The following is a 15,047-nucleotide window of genomic DNA, read 5'->3' on the forward strand; positions in this document are numbered from 1 at the left end:
GCACTGAGCAGTGGGTGACTGGCTCCGACCTTTCAGAGCTTCCCCGGGTGACGCCTTCCTGCTCCGCACCTTTCTGGTGGGACAGGGATCGGTTCCGGCGCCCTATGAACCGGGAGGTCTGAGTGCGATTCCCAATCCGGCAGATGCCCCAGTTTTGGGCTGGATCCCCACTGTGGGGTGTGCAGGAGGCAGCCAATGATTCTCATTACAGATGTTTCTATCTCTCCCTCTCCTTTCAACCAATTTTTTTATTATTAAATTATTATCTGTGTACATATTTTAACATTGCCCCCCCCCAATCGATTTTTTAATAATTTTTTAAAGAGGAGAAATGAGAACAGAGCGGTGCTCTCGGGCTCTGGGGTCCCGGCCCTGCCGGAGGCTGCGCCCTCCTCCCTCTCCTCCTGTGAAGCCGGAGTCCCCAGCGGGGAGGAGGGCCGCAGGTCACCGCGGCAGCCACTCGCCCTGGACCTCCAGCCGTCGGCCGAGGGGAGAAGAGACCTGAGAAGGAGGCGGCTTTCTCCTGGGGGCACCCGGGCTGTGCCAGCCCCACCAGCTCTCCGGCTCTCCCAGCGGAACTGCCTCCCAGCCGGCCCCCCGCAGGGGCTCGCCCAAGCCCCCGGGCCGGGAATTCCAGTTTACCTGACCCTGAGTCCTCAGCAGACCCGGAGGCCAAACCCCTTCCTGTCGGACCTGGCCTGGCTGTTGGGGACGGTGTGGGGAAGGAAGCATGGAGGAAGAGGCCTGCTCTGGCCTCAGTTTACCCATCTGTAAACTGGCCTTCCGTAGAAGTCTGGGGGACGGACGTGTCCTTCCTCCCATGGCATGGGCCCTGGGTCTTCCTCCCGGAGGAGGAGTGGGGTGTGCACATTAGAGCTTCCTGGTTCTCACCAGGAGCCTCTGTGCGGGCAGGGGCTGCCTGAGGGGCCCGGGCTCGGTTTACCAGATGAACTAGATTTTTTTCCCTCCGCAGGGAAGAGCCCTCCGGACACTTCCGGATGCATCCGGCCTCGCCCATAAGAGCGGCCCGCCCCCTGCATAAGGAAGACAAAACAAGAAAAGCACCCCACTCCCCCATCGTGACCTCTGACTCTCCCTCCCTTTAGAAGGAGCCACCTCCTCTGCTGCTCTGATCCTTCTCTTCCCAGTACCCCCACCCCCGCTTCCTGCTCCTCCTGAGCCCACAGACCTGGCCGGTGTCACAGTGACCTGCTCGCCGGCCCAGATCCTGTCACTCATTGTTAATGACGGCATTGTTAACCTGTGTCACAAAACCACACGCTGAAAGAACTGCAAACTCCAGACCTTACCGACTCAGAGAGCTTCTGGGGGTGCGGCCCACAAGCCAGCCACCTCGGCCCCACCTCCACCTGGAGGCTCTGAGCATCCCACGGCCTTCTCCTTCCTCGGCCTTCTCCTTCCTCGAAAGGAGGATTCCTCGGAGCAAACGAGGAAGACGAGGCCCGGAAGGGAGGCGCCCTGAACGTTTAGGGGAGCAGAGGAGAGACAGGGGCCACGGGAAGTCCCCTAAGGCTGGCCAAGTAGGACGATGTGCGCTTCAAAAACCAGACGTTGCAATAATGGCAGTTGGTGTGAACAGATTCACTCGGTGAAAGGTGATGGCTATAAGGAAACTCAGAAGAGTGTTCGTGAAGCATTCGAAGAATTGTAATATAAGAAAGATGACTGTCATGTGATTCGTTTGAATTTTTATTGACCTTAATCCATGGGAGGGTGTGTTTTGCTTCTTTTATTGTTATTAACAAAGTAGAGCCCTGGCTGGTATGGATCAGTGATTAGAGTCACCTGAAGGGTCTCGGGTTTGATTCCTGGTCAAGGGCTGTGAGTGTCTCCCCCACATCTCGCATGGTTCAGGTTCCGGCTGTGGAGGAGGCCGCACACAAATGAAAAAGAGACAAGAAAGTATGCATTTGGGAATGTTGGAGGCTGAGGGGGAGCCTAACTCCAGGGGAAGGACTCCACCCAGCTCTGGCCTTGCTATCCCTTTCATTAAGATTATAGGATACACCCATAGCCCTTAGGCAGGCAATTCCAATGATAGCCAATCAGCAAGGGTTTACATAAAACTAAAAGGTGGAGGCTGCTTCAGCTACCGTTGTCTCCACTAAATGGTGGGTGCAGAGCTCTGACCTTTCAGAGCTTCAAGGTCTCCAGTCTTCCGGGTTCCTTGTCCACACCTCTCACCGGTGAGGCCCCGGGCTGCTTCCAGCTCAGGGCATGTACCTGGGCTGCAGGTTGGATCCTCGGCCCTGTTAGGCTAAGGCAATTTTCCCTTGGCTGGGACCAGGACCACATGAGATTGATTCCCACTGACTCAGTAGCTTCAGGGATAGAAACTGTAGATAACCTTAGAGACTAACCGCTGAGCTCTGCTTCTGTGTTATCGCTATCGCAAGATAGGGCCACATTCCAATGTCCAGCAGGACGTGACTGGGAACCGACCCTGCGGGCTGTCCCCAGTCTTTAGAATTTAGTCTTTAGGATTTAGAATTTAGAACAAAGGAAAATTCCTGTGGTTTGAACCTTTAAAAGGGACTGCCAACCCCTGAAACAGTGTGGAGACCACCTGCGTGTGGTGCTCTCGTGGCTGTCCTGGCCAGTAATTTCGATAAATCCTTGCCTGCTTTTTAAATTAATCATCAGCCTCCGGTGGTCTTATTTTGAACCCAGATTTCGACCCCACAACAGTATCTCTCTCCCGTGGATGCTTCTGTCTCTCTCCCTCTTCCCCCTCCCTTCCACTCTCTCTAAAATCAATGGAAACCATACCCTGGGGTGAGGATTATCAAACAAGCAAACACAAAGGCAGGGGCTGTTGGCCTTGCCTGTGTAATCAAAGAGCTGAATTCGAGCCTTGGGCAGGGGACTGAGGGGTGCTGAGGGCCTGGGGGCGGGGTGTGCTCTGGAGCAGGAACTGTGTCTCAGAAAACAAGGACGGACTCATGGCCACTGGTGGCTGCACCAAGCGGCCGGTGGCCCAGGCTCCTTCAGGCCCACAGAGCGGAGGCCCCTCGGCTGCCCAGGAGGAGGATTCACCAGAAAAGGCCCAACTCGGCCACCCAGGAGGAGGCGTCCCCGGGGAGAGGCCGCCGCGCCCCGGCTCCCAGCAAGGTCGGAGGTCAAACATCCAGGCCGGTGACCTCAGCTCGTCTCCGGAGAGTATTTATCCCAAAAGAGAGGGGATCCGAATTCCAGCAGCCAAGCCCCGGGGAGAAACCAAAACAAGCCCAGCGAATTCCTGAGCAGAAATAGAGCACTCAGGCTGGAGAGGCATTCCAGGGAGTTTTGACAACAAACGTTCTGGCCGTATTGTTCTCCATCAGCCCTTGAGAAACCTGTGATTACAGTTTACGTGGGGAAAGGAATTCACTTCCCCGTTTGGGATGGAGGTCGGAGCGCAGGGAAAGCTGGGTTCCTGAGGAGATGGAGGCACTTCAGGGAAACCCCTGTTCCCTGGCTGCGCCCTCAGGGACCACCATCTCCGGAGAGAAGCAGCACCCTGGGTGCTCGCAGGCTGAGGCTCTGACTTCCCGGTGGCACTGGACAGCTGACCAGGAACATTCCGTGTCCTCAGGCTCCTGTTCCCACTGGTCAGCCTCAGGGGACTCTGGTTCTCAACCCGTCCCTCCCTCAGGGGGTCTCCAGGCCCTTCGCGGGGGTCCTCTCCCCGAGCCCAGCGGCACAGGCGGCCTTGGGCATGGTGGCCTGGCCTCCGTCCTGCGCTGAGCCTGGTGCAGCCGCCAGGAGCTGCTGGTTCCCACCGTGCCATCAGCCCTCTTGGGCCCTCCTCCCTCACATCCCCCCACCGGCCAGCAATCTTTCGGGTTTCACCTCTCCGCTCTCTCAGACACGCCTTATCGTTTCAGTCTGCCCACGCCAGCCCTCAGCCCGTCAGCCCATCATTTGATCATTAAAAAAATTAAAATATATTGCCAAAACCGGTGTGGCTCAGTGGATAGTGAGAGGGCAGGGCGGGGCGAGGATAAACTCCTGACTCCACTGTGGAGCAAGGCGGAGTTATCCTCCATTAACTGGACCCTAGCCCTCACCCAACCAATCAGGGTCAGCAAAAGCAGTGACATCACCACGGGAGTAAAACCCCAGGGCTTGGCGAAATTCGTGCTCTCTTCTGCCATGCTGTCGGCGTGAGTGGGAAGAGCCCATGCTAGCATGGAAAAGGCTCTTTTGTTTATTGCATTGGACTCGGCTCCCTGGTGGTCCTTGGGGATCACGAAGTCTGGGCGTAACAGATAGAGCATCCGTCTACGGACTGAAGGGTCCCCAGTTCGATTCTAGTCAAGGGCATGTACTGTGGTTGCGGGCACATCCCCAGTAGAGGGTGTGCAGAGGGCAGCTGGTCGGATGTTTCTCTCTCATCGATGTTTCTAGCTTTCTATCCCTCTCCTTTTCTCTCTGTAAAAAAATCAATAGCCAAAACCAGTTTGGCTCAGTGGATAGAGCATCGGCCTGCGGACTGAACGGTCCCGGGTTCGATTCTGGTCAAGGGCATGCACCTTGGTTGCAGGCACATCCCCGGTAGGGGTTGTGCAGGAGGCAGCTGATTGATGTTTCTCTCTCATCAATGTTTCTAATTCTCTATCTCTCTCTTTTTCTCTCTGTAAAAAATCAATAAAATATATTTAAAAATATATAACAATATACCTCAAGGTTTTCCTCACACAACATGCAGCCAAGTCTCCCAAACCCGGGCCCCCGGGAGTTAAGGATGTGGAGGGCGGTTTTCTGAAGGTCCCGGTGGCGGGACATCCATAGTTGCCTTGCCGGATGCAGAGAAGCCGGTGTGTGACCTCGTGCTCCCCCACACCTGGCAGGCAGGCGCCCGTGCCCCGTGTGTTACTGCCTAGTGCCTCCGGGTGTGGCTGCTGCATGGCAAGCTTGTTTATCTCTATTGATGGACACCTTTTTATTTTATTTCATTTTTTAAGAATATATTTTATTGATTTTTTACAGAGAGGAAGAGGGATAGTTAGAAAGATCGAAGAGAGAGAAACATCGACCAGCTGCCTCCTGCACACCCCCTACTGGGGATGTGCTTGCAACCAATGCACATGCCCTTGACCGGAATCGAACTTGGGACCTTTCAGTCCGCTGGCCGATGCTCTATCCACTGAGCCAAACCGGTTTCAGCCCAAGAATTGTTTGAGGGGGTGTAACACTTTCTGGGTGACAGAAACTCTGGGAGTTTATTTTGCTGTCTGAGTCGGAGCCCTCGCCTCCTCGGAGGGTGGCTATGTTTGAAGGAGGGGCCTTAAAGAGGTGGTAAGGAGAATGAAGTCACACCGATGGGCCCTAATCCGGTGTGCGGGTGTTCTCAGAAGAAGGGATGAAGACAGAGACCGAGGGAGCCTGTGAGGGCACGGGAACCCCCTCCTGGGCTCGGCCCCCGGACTCTGCCTGCACAGCCAGCGGTCAGCGGTCAGCGCTCGCCTCTTAGGCTTCCCCCGTCCCAGGGGCGTCTCCTCCCCGAGGATCCCCGTCCTGGAGGGCGTGTGCCTTTAACAGCATTCCTGTCACTGCGGGTTTTGGAACAAAGGAGAGGTGGTTCTTGTTTTGTTTTGTTTTTTAATAAATCTTTATGATCATTTTGTAAAATTAGCTTCTCTTTTTGAAATGTAATTTCACCTGCAGCGGGACATTCCTGAGCACTGACCCCCCATCAGCACCTGCCAAACACCCTGAGCCCCCGATTCCCAGGTTCCTAGGTCCCTCATCCAGGCCTTACAGGAAACCGCCAGTCAGCGTGTGCCCTAAGCCCAGTCCCCTCTCCTCCCCTTAAAAGTACATGGGCCCCGGCCCTCGCTCTCTCCCTCTCTCTCTGGAAGCAGTCGGCAATGGTGCCCTTCTCTTCAATCAAGCCTGTGTCCTGGCACCCCGGTCTCCCGCCTTCTCCATTTCATCTTTCAGAGAGGCAGAGATGGCACATCGGCGATGAGAGAATGGCTGCCTCCTGCACGCTCTCTATCGGGGATGGAGCCCAGAATCTAGGCATGTGCCGTTGACCGGAATCGAACCTGGGACCCTTTGGTCCACAGGACAAGCTCCATCCACTGGGCCACACCGGCTCGGGCTGTAAGTCTGTTATTGGAAGTATTACATATATTCCCCTCTCCCCTACCCCCATTGATCCTCCCAGCCCGCCCCGCCCCCGCCCCCGCCCCAGGCCTGCCCTGGAGGTGGGACAGAAAAGGAACATTCTGTCTAGAAACAGGAAGGGCCCAAGGAGCTGTACAAACTGGGGGACTTTAGAGGCAGACCCTGGGGGAGGGAGGTGAGAAAGGTGTCAGCCACAGAGAAGGAGGGCTGCCCAGGCAGGCACCGGTCCTGAGGGGGAGGGGGAAGGGTCTTAGGAAGATTACTGGAGGGTGTGTGTGTGTGGGGGGGGAGGCAAGGTAGTTGATCCAGAAATTCCAGGCTGATTGGTTTAGGGCAGCGGTGGGCAAACTCATTAGCCAACAGAGTCGAATATCCACAGGACAATTGAAATTTCTTTGGAGAGTCAAATTTTTAAAACCTAAACTTCTTTTAACGCCACTTCTTCAAAATAGACTCCCCCAGGCCGTTGTGTTCTGTGGAAGAGCCACCCTCCAGGGGCCAGAGAGCCGCGTGTGGCGTGCGAGCTGTCTGCTGACCACGGGTTTAAGGTCAGTCCTGGGGCGGAGAGCAGCCTGGTTGGCCGCTGGGGCCTGCATTTCCTTTCTCTTCGCACAGAATCTCAGACGTGTTTTCCCTGCGGGTTCGGTCCGGAGCGAGCAGGGCCGGAGGGTGACGGAGCGCCAGGTGGTTCCTGAGCCCGTGGCCAGAAGCTGCCGGAGCGGGAACAGGAAGCGGGCGGAGCAGAAGTAAGAAGGGGAACCCCAGGAGAAAGGGGAACCCCAGGAAGTCCGAGGGAAGTGCGGCCGAGGCCAGTGCGGCCTCCGCACGCTCCCTCCGGGGGGACCGCGGGCCCGGGCACAGATGGCTCTCCATGGCAGAGGGCAGGGCAGAGGGCAGGGCAAGAGGCCTTGGCTGCTCAGGGCAAAGCCAAGGCGAGGACCAGGAGCAGACCAACAGGGGCCACCGCATCCTTCCGGAAAGACACCGCGGGAGCAGAGCCCGAGGCTGGTCCTTGGGGAGGGGGACCCCAGAACCCGTTGCCATGGGAGACGCTGCTCCTATTGCCCCCCAGACCAGCGGCAGCCAACCAATCCATGTGTCTCTCCCTCCCCCTCCGCTGTCCTCCCTTCCACTCTCTCTGGAAATCAATGGGAAAATGTCCTGGGGTGAGAATTTTTTAAAAGTGCTAGCCCGGCCGCATGGCTCAGGGGTTGAGTGTCGACCCATGAACCAGGAGGTCACAGTTCCGTTCCCAGTCAGGGCACAGGCCTGGGCTCGATTCCCAGTCGGGGGCGTGCAGGAGGCAGCCGATCCATGATTCTCTCTCATCACTGATGTGTGTCTCTCTCTCTCCCTCTCCCTTCCTCCCTGAACTCAATAAAAATACATTAAAATAGAAAAATAAACGGATGCAGCCTCCGTGGCCAGTGTTGACCACTGGGACAGGGACGGCTTAGCCTTCACGCTCACCGACCCCCCAGGGCGACCTCCAGCCCCAGGATCCAGTCAGGGGAGTACAGGCAAATCATCCTTTTAATCTTTTATAGCACTTAAATATATATATATATACACAGTTATTTCAGAGATGAAGGGAGAGGAGAGAGGATAAAAACATCCCTAATGAGAGAGAATCATTGATTGGCTGCCTCCTGCACGTCCCACACTGGGGATTGAGCCCGAACCCTGGGCATGTGCCCCGACCTTGAATTGAACCATGACCTCTTGGTTGATAGGTCTACGCTCAACCACTGAGCCACACCGGCCAGGCTAGTGCTTTTTTAAAAATCCTCATCCGAGGACATTTTCCCCATTGGTCCCCAGAGACAGTGGGAGGAAGGAGGGGGAGAGAGACACATCCATGGTTGTCAGCCGCACGCACCTCTAACTGGGGGACCTGCCAAGGAGGTACCAATCGGACCTGGGACCCTTCGGTCTGAGAGCGGCTGCTCTGACCGCTGAGCGGCCGGCCAGGGCTTCTAGGGCGCATACTGTGCCCATCCTGTGCGCAGGTACACAGGCAGTCACCGCTGTGTCACAGGTCCGCTCGGTCCTCAGGGTAACTCGCCCAGCAGGCTGCAGCCTGGGAGCCGCGCCTGAGGCCGCACCTCCTCTGCCAGAGCCCCCCTGCCTGGAGGGTGTGTGGCCGGGGCGGCCGTCCTGGGAGCCCCTGGGCTGAGGCTCAAAGCCCCAGCCCTGTCTCCCTCTGGGGGCGGCAGAGGGCCTGCCTGCCTGCCCCTCCCCGCCGCCTGGGACCCTGATTTCACAGCGGGAACGTGGTCTGCTTTCCCCTCTCCTGGTCCCACTGACCGGGAGCTCCCCGAGGGCGGGCCCAGGTGTGGTCAAGCCCAGCACTGAACAAGGGAAGGAAGGAAGGAAGGAAGGAAGGAAGGAAGGAAGGAAGGAAGGAAGGAAGGAAGGAAGAAGGAGGGAGGGAGGGAGAGAGGGAGAGAGGAGGAAGGAAGGAGGGAGGGAGGACGGAGGAAGGAGGGAGGGAGGGAGGAAGGAAGGAAGGAAAGAAGGAAAAAGGAGGGAGGGAGGGAGAGAGGGAGGGAGGAAAAAGGAAGGAGGGAGGGTGGAAGGAGGAAGGAGGGAGGGAGGGAGGAAGGAAGACGGAGGGAAGGAAAAGGAGGGAAGGAAGGAAGGCAGGCGGCTTCTCGGAAAGGGTCACACCCAGGGCTTCCCCTGAGGAGGCCTCTGGCCCGCTGCACCCCCTCTGGTCTCTGCGGGAAGGAACCCCAGCCTTCTTCCTGCGCACAGGGCCGGCCAGTCCTGCTCCGGCCGGTGGCCTGGGAAGCAGGTGCGATGGAGGTTCCTGGCCCTGCTCCACCACGGAGAGGCTGGGCCGGGGTGCTGAGCTCCAGCCTGGGCCCTGGCGGCCTCCTCCCCCCCTGCTCCCAGCTCCCCCCCCCCCAGCTCCCCCCTGCTCCCAGCTCCCCCCTGCTCCCAGCTCCCCCTGCTCCCAGCTCCCCCCCTGCTCCCAGCTCCCCCCCTGCTCCCAGCTCCCCCTGCTCCCAGCTCCCCCTGCTCCCAGCTCCCCCCCTGCTCCCAGCTCCCCCTGCTCCCAGCTCCCCCCCTGCTCCCAGCTCCACCCCCCAGCTCCCCCCTGCTCCCAGCTCCCCCCCTGCTCCCAGCTCCCCCTGCTCCCAGCTCCCCCCCTGCTCCTGAGAGGGCAGGGCGGGGCAAGGATGAGCTCCCGACTCCACCCCGCAGGGCGGAGTTATCCCTGGCCCTCAAAACCCCTGGACTGGGAGAAATTCGCTCTCTTCCGCCATGCTGCCGGCGTGGGTGGGAGGAGCACATGCTAGCATGGTGAAGGCTCTTTTGTTTATTGCATCGGACTTGGCTCCCTGGTGGTCCTTGGGGGATCACGAAGTCTGGGCATAACATATGGGGGCTCGTCCGGGATCCCCACCCAGGACCATGAGGGACCCCAATCCGGAGAGTCTGACTGGCCGCGGTAGGTGTGTGAGCGCTCTGGAGGGACGTAAAACCCCTCATGGAATTGATGCCCGAAGACGCCTGGTGGACGCACCATGAAAGCTACGGGCAGGAGGATCAGAAGACGTTCTGACCTCCCTGGAGGGCCCTAGAGGGACCCTCATGGGGAGAGGAATGAATCCTCTCCAGGACGAGGTGAGCGGCGTGAGCCGTTGCCTCACCTGCGGAAAGTGAGCCTTTCCCAGGTCTGAGTTTGGTATCTGTGGGCGACATGGCGCCCCAGGATGGAGCCGGTGAAGTGTGGCCGGCGTGGCGGTGCGGGGGGGTCCCCTGGCGGCGTTGGGTCGGAGGGGGTGCTCCCGCGGGGCTCAGTCTGTGCGGTGGAGCGCGGCTGGGCAGTGGTGGCCTGGCTCAGGGAGCAGGCACCTGGGTTAATTTGCTGGCTGCCCAGAGAAGGGGAAATGGGGCCGGGAAGCCGCTGGGGCGACCCGCGCTTTCTCTCTGGGGGCCGCCTGAGTAGCGTGGCTGGGGCTGCAGTGGCAGCAGCCTCGCTCCGGGGGCCTGGGCTCTGGTGGCCTGGGCGGGCATGGAGGCATCTGGTCCCTGGCGACATCGGGTACTGGAGAAGAGCTCAAGGGCGAATCTCTGTGCTCAGTAAAGTGAAAAGGCCAATTCAAAACGAGTGCGCATAGTTTTGGGCTGTGCTTAAAACTTTTCTGTGTACAGAATGAGCCAGAATGAGGTTTAAAAATGGTGAAGATAACCGAGAGATAAATTAAAACTAGTTTCCCAAGTCATTGTAAGCAGCTTTTGAAATTCCCAGCCTTGAGGCAGAAACTAGACGATGATGGCGGAGAGGCTTCAGGTAAAGAATGTGTTCATTTGCATTTGAATGCTGCTCCAGCAGCAGGGAATGGCAGGTAATTGGTGGTGAAGAAGCCCACAATGGTTCCTCTTCCTTGTCATTGGTATCAACTAAGCAGAGTTATATAGCTACTTAAGTATGAATTGTGATTGACCTATGATTTCCTGACATTGTCTTAAATCCTAGTAAACTACCTCTGGTGTGGAGAGGTCTAGGGGAGGCCGGAGAGCGCAAGACTATTAGCTCTCCTACAAAGAGATTATTCAGTGCTTTGTTTGAACTTCAGAAAAAAAATTTTGAGATCTGAAAAAACTGTATGATTAGATCTGTTGCTGAAACTTTACCCTAAATAAGCAGGATGTATTAGAAATGTAATATTATTAATCTAAAAAAACTGCCAAATATATTTGACTTGCCAGCTTTAAAAGCTCAAAGTATAAATTGAATTAGGAAAAGTTAATTGCAGTAACTAGATGCCTAGAATATGGCAGACTAAACTATTATATGTGTTAAGAATAAGCAATAATGATCAAAAATCTCAAGGGTTGATTTATTCTCATTTGTCAGATGAAAAAGTATGTAATGCTTACACTTAAAAAATTATTTTAAGTCAGTTTTTCTGAAGTAATGTTTAATGTAACATGAAACTTTTATATTTGATTTGTTTTGTTTTGCTTTTCTCATATGCCATTGCTGTTGAATTTGGGCTTGTACCTGCATCTTGTATTTTGTTTAAACTTTGGGAATCGTTTTTAATTTCAATCATGTGTATCTACTTTATAGGTTTGAGTAGACTTCATCACAAAGGTTTATAATTTATTTAGAATTGTGTTAAAACAATGTGAAAACAATTATTTGTATGATTTAACCTCCCAAGACTGCTTGGACAATTTTCACCGATGTTCTGCGGGGGGGAGTAGAGGGGGCTTAGAAATGCAGATAGATCTGTATCTGTAGGAAAAATGTGACATTTTAAAATTCAAGCTGTTAGAGGCCTGGGAACAGGTACTGGACCTGCTCCCTCCTCCCTTGCCTTTTCTTTAAAATTTGAGGCATGGTTATGTATTTTTGGAAGATAAAATTTTTATAAAAATTATAAAGATTATGTCCTGGCAGGTTAGCTAGGCGAGGCAAGCCTGTTAGTTTCCTGATGGGCATTGGGGCACCCTATTTAGTCTTGAGAGAGCCAATAGGACCCGTACATCAGCCCAGGAAGCCACCGGACAAATTGCCTGTTTTCCTTGGACATCAAGAAGGACTGTGGTCCTCGGAAGGAACACGTACTGAGGGAATGCAGCTGTTGAACTGATCCAAAGTGGAACAATGGGTCTTTGAGGAGCTACAGAAGGCTCTCATCTCAGCAGCTACCCTAGCCTTGCTGGACGACGCGGAGCCCTTCCACCTCTACGTGAGTGAGGTAAGAGGCATTGCCAAAGGGGTTCTCATTCAGACTCTAGGTCCCTGGAAGAGACCTGTTGCCTATCTGTCTAAGAGATTGGACCCTGTGGCAGCAGGGTGGCCAGCATGCTCCCAGGCAGTGGCCACCACAGCATTGCTGGTGAAGGAAGGAGGCAGATAAGCGGACTCTGGACCAGGAGCTAACCTAGATGGGTCAGGCTTTTCTCCTGGACCAGCCCTATGTCTGGATTCATAAGACTCTGACCATCAACCCTGCCGGCCTGCTTCCAGATGATGATGAGAGAACCCATTCATGACTGCACAGAGGTAACAGATGACAAGGTACTGTTCACGAATGGGAGCAGTTACGTTCAGGATGGGACCTGATATGCAGGGGCAGTGGTAGTCACCTTGGACCACACCATTTGGGCACAGTTCCAGAACTTTTGGCCTTAATCCAGGCCCTTTGATGGAGACACTGTGCCATCCACAGAGGAAAGAGGGTTACCAACTGCAGCCAGAAGGAATTGACTGAACAGAAGCAAGCCACTGAAGGACCAGATGGTTGATGGACCCTTCAGATGACAAGACTGTTGGTCCCAGAGGCTCTAGGTCAGAGTTGCCCGGTGACACCAGGTTAAGTGTCACCAACTTCTGAACTTCTGTGAGGCAGAGTTGCTAGAAGTACTGTCTGTGCACAGGTAAATGCTAAGCAAGGTAAGGGGATCCCCCCTGGGAATTCAGGTCCCAGGGAACCTCCCCAGGAGAGCATTGATAGGTGGATTTCAGAGATTAAACCACCAGCATTAAGGTCTAGTTTTTATAGACACTTCAGATTAGGTTGAGGTATACACCACTGTCAGATAACAGCCCCACCTTGGTAGCTAAGGTATCTCAGAGAATGGCTCTAGCCTTAGGACAGGTAGGTGCGACTCGGGAGGAAGGGGGTTTAACTAAATGTGTCTTAGAATCGGTGAAAATTGGACCAACCCCCTGTCCTTTGCCCTCTTGAGGGCCAGGTGTACCCCTTACTGGGACAAGTTTCCCCTTTTTGGGAGGGGATCATGTATGGTAACCATTTTCTTACTCAAGTTCTTACAGGCTCTGCAGTTTGCTTGTTCCAGATGCACTGCCAGTGCCCACCGCAGACCCTGTAGCCCTGGAACACAATGTGGGTAAAGAAATTCACTACCCAAGGACTCAAAGGGATGCTGCACTGTTATCCTGAGCACGCCCACTGCTGTTGAAGTAGATGGCACCCAGACCTGACTACATGACTCCCAGCTGCATGGCCTGGATCCTGGCAACTACAGGCCAGGAGGAGAACTGGTGCCTGCAGGAGAGGAACTGGACTTCAGTGAGGACAATACTGATGGGAACTGTGGTACTAAGGGTCTTGATAACTGTATTTGTTGTTTATGCTGAAAGGAAGTAGGCTGAGTCAATGATTTGACTAGGCACATTAGACAAGGGGGGAATGAGAGGGCAGGGCGGGGCAAGGATGAGCTCCCGACTCCACCCCGCAGGGCGGAGTTATCCCTGGCCCTCAAAACCCCTGGACTGGGAGAAATTCGCTCTCTTCCGCCATGCTGCCGGCGTGGGTGGGAGGAGCACATGCTAGCATGGTGAAGGCTCTTTTATTTATTGCATCGGACTTGGCTCCCTGGTGGTCCTTGGGGGATCACGAAGTCTGGGCATAACACTCCCAGCTCCCCCCTGCTCCCAGCTCCCCCTGCTCCCAGCTCCCCCTGCTCCCAGCTCCCCCCCTGCTCCAAGCTCCCCCCCCCTGCTCCCAGCTCCCCCCTGCTCCCAGCTCCCCCCCCTGCTCCCAGCTCCCCCTGCTCCCAGCTCCCCCCCTGCTCCCAGCTCCCCCCCTGCTCCCAGCTCCCCCTGCTCCCAGCTCCCCCCCTGCTCCCAGCTCCCCCCCAGCTCCCCCCCTGCTCCCAGCTCACGCCCCTGCTCCCAGTTCCCCCTGCTCCCAGCTCCTCCCGCCTCCCAGCTCCCCCCAGCTCCCCCCCTCTCCCAGCTCCCCCCCTCTCCCAGCTCCCCCTGCCCCCAGCTCCCCCCCGCCTCCCAGCTCCCCCCCAGCTCCCCCCCTCTCCCAGCCCTCCCCCTGCTCCCAGCTCCCCCTGCTCCCAGCTCCCCCCCTGCTCCCAGCTCCCCCCAGCTCCCCCTGCTCCCAGCTCCCCCCAGCTCCCCCCCTGCTCCCAGCTCCCCCCAGCTCCCCCCTGCTCCCAGCTCCCCCCCAGCTCCCCCCCTGCTCCCAGCTCCCCCCCAGCTCCCCCCCTGCTCCCAGCTCCCCCCCTGCTCCCAGCTCCCCCCCCTGCTCCCAGCTCCCCCCCTGCTCCCAGCTCCCTCCTGCTCCCAGCTCCCCCCCTGCTCCCAGCTCCCCCCTGCTCCCAGCTCCAGCAGCGCACTGGAGTTGCCCTGTCAGGAGTCAGGAGTCAGGAGTCGGCGCTGAAATCGGATCCGCCGTAAAGAAGGGAGTGCCGTCCCTGCCCCACCAAAGCCTTTGTTTGTGAGGTTCAGGGTGTCTCCCCGCAGAGGGAGCGGGCGCAGAGGACAGAGGCGGGGAGCACGGCTGTGATGGCCGCCAGGCCGGCTCCGGGCCTCCAGGGGGCTGTGAGGGAGGAGCCCCTGAGCCTGAGGTCACAGAGCCCGGGGCTGGGCTGCCTACAGGGGCTGGGGACACACTGCCCTGGGAGGGGCGCGGGGAGAGAGAGGAGAGCCAGCCAGAGCCCCAGGCGGCCCGCATTCCCAGACCGGCTGCCTGGCCGCCAGCCGCAGGAGCCCTGGGGGAGGGGCGGGGGGCTGAGAGCCGGGCACGCGGGGCCCACAGGTGCCGCTGATGAGAGAGACAGGAACTGTCCTCCGAACCCCCCCCCCCCCCCCACACACACACACACACTGGCTCTGTGGCTTAAAACCAGCAGAGGCCAGCGCTGTCCAGCGCGGTGGCTAACCTCACCTGAAGGACACCAGGCACCGGGCTCAGGGAACGCACTATCGGGCGAAGGACACTCTGCGGAATCTAAATAAGGACACAGCCGAAACCGGTGCGGCTCAGTGGATAGAGCGTCGGCCTGCGGACTGAAAGGTCCTGGGTTCGATTCCGGTGAAGGGCATGTACCTTGGCTGCAGGAACATCCCCGGTGGGGGGCGGGGGGGATGCAGGAGGCAGCTGATCGATGACTCTCTCTCATCGATGTTT

Source organism: Pipistrellus hanaki, assembly GCF_964339955.1.
Source record: "Pipistrellus hanaki genome assembly, chromosome: 3".
Lineage (NCBI taxonomy): Eukaryota > Metazoa > Chordata > Mammalia > Chiroptera > Vespertilionidae > Pipistrellus > Pipistrellus hanaki.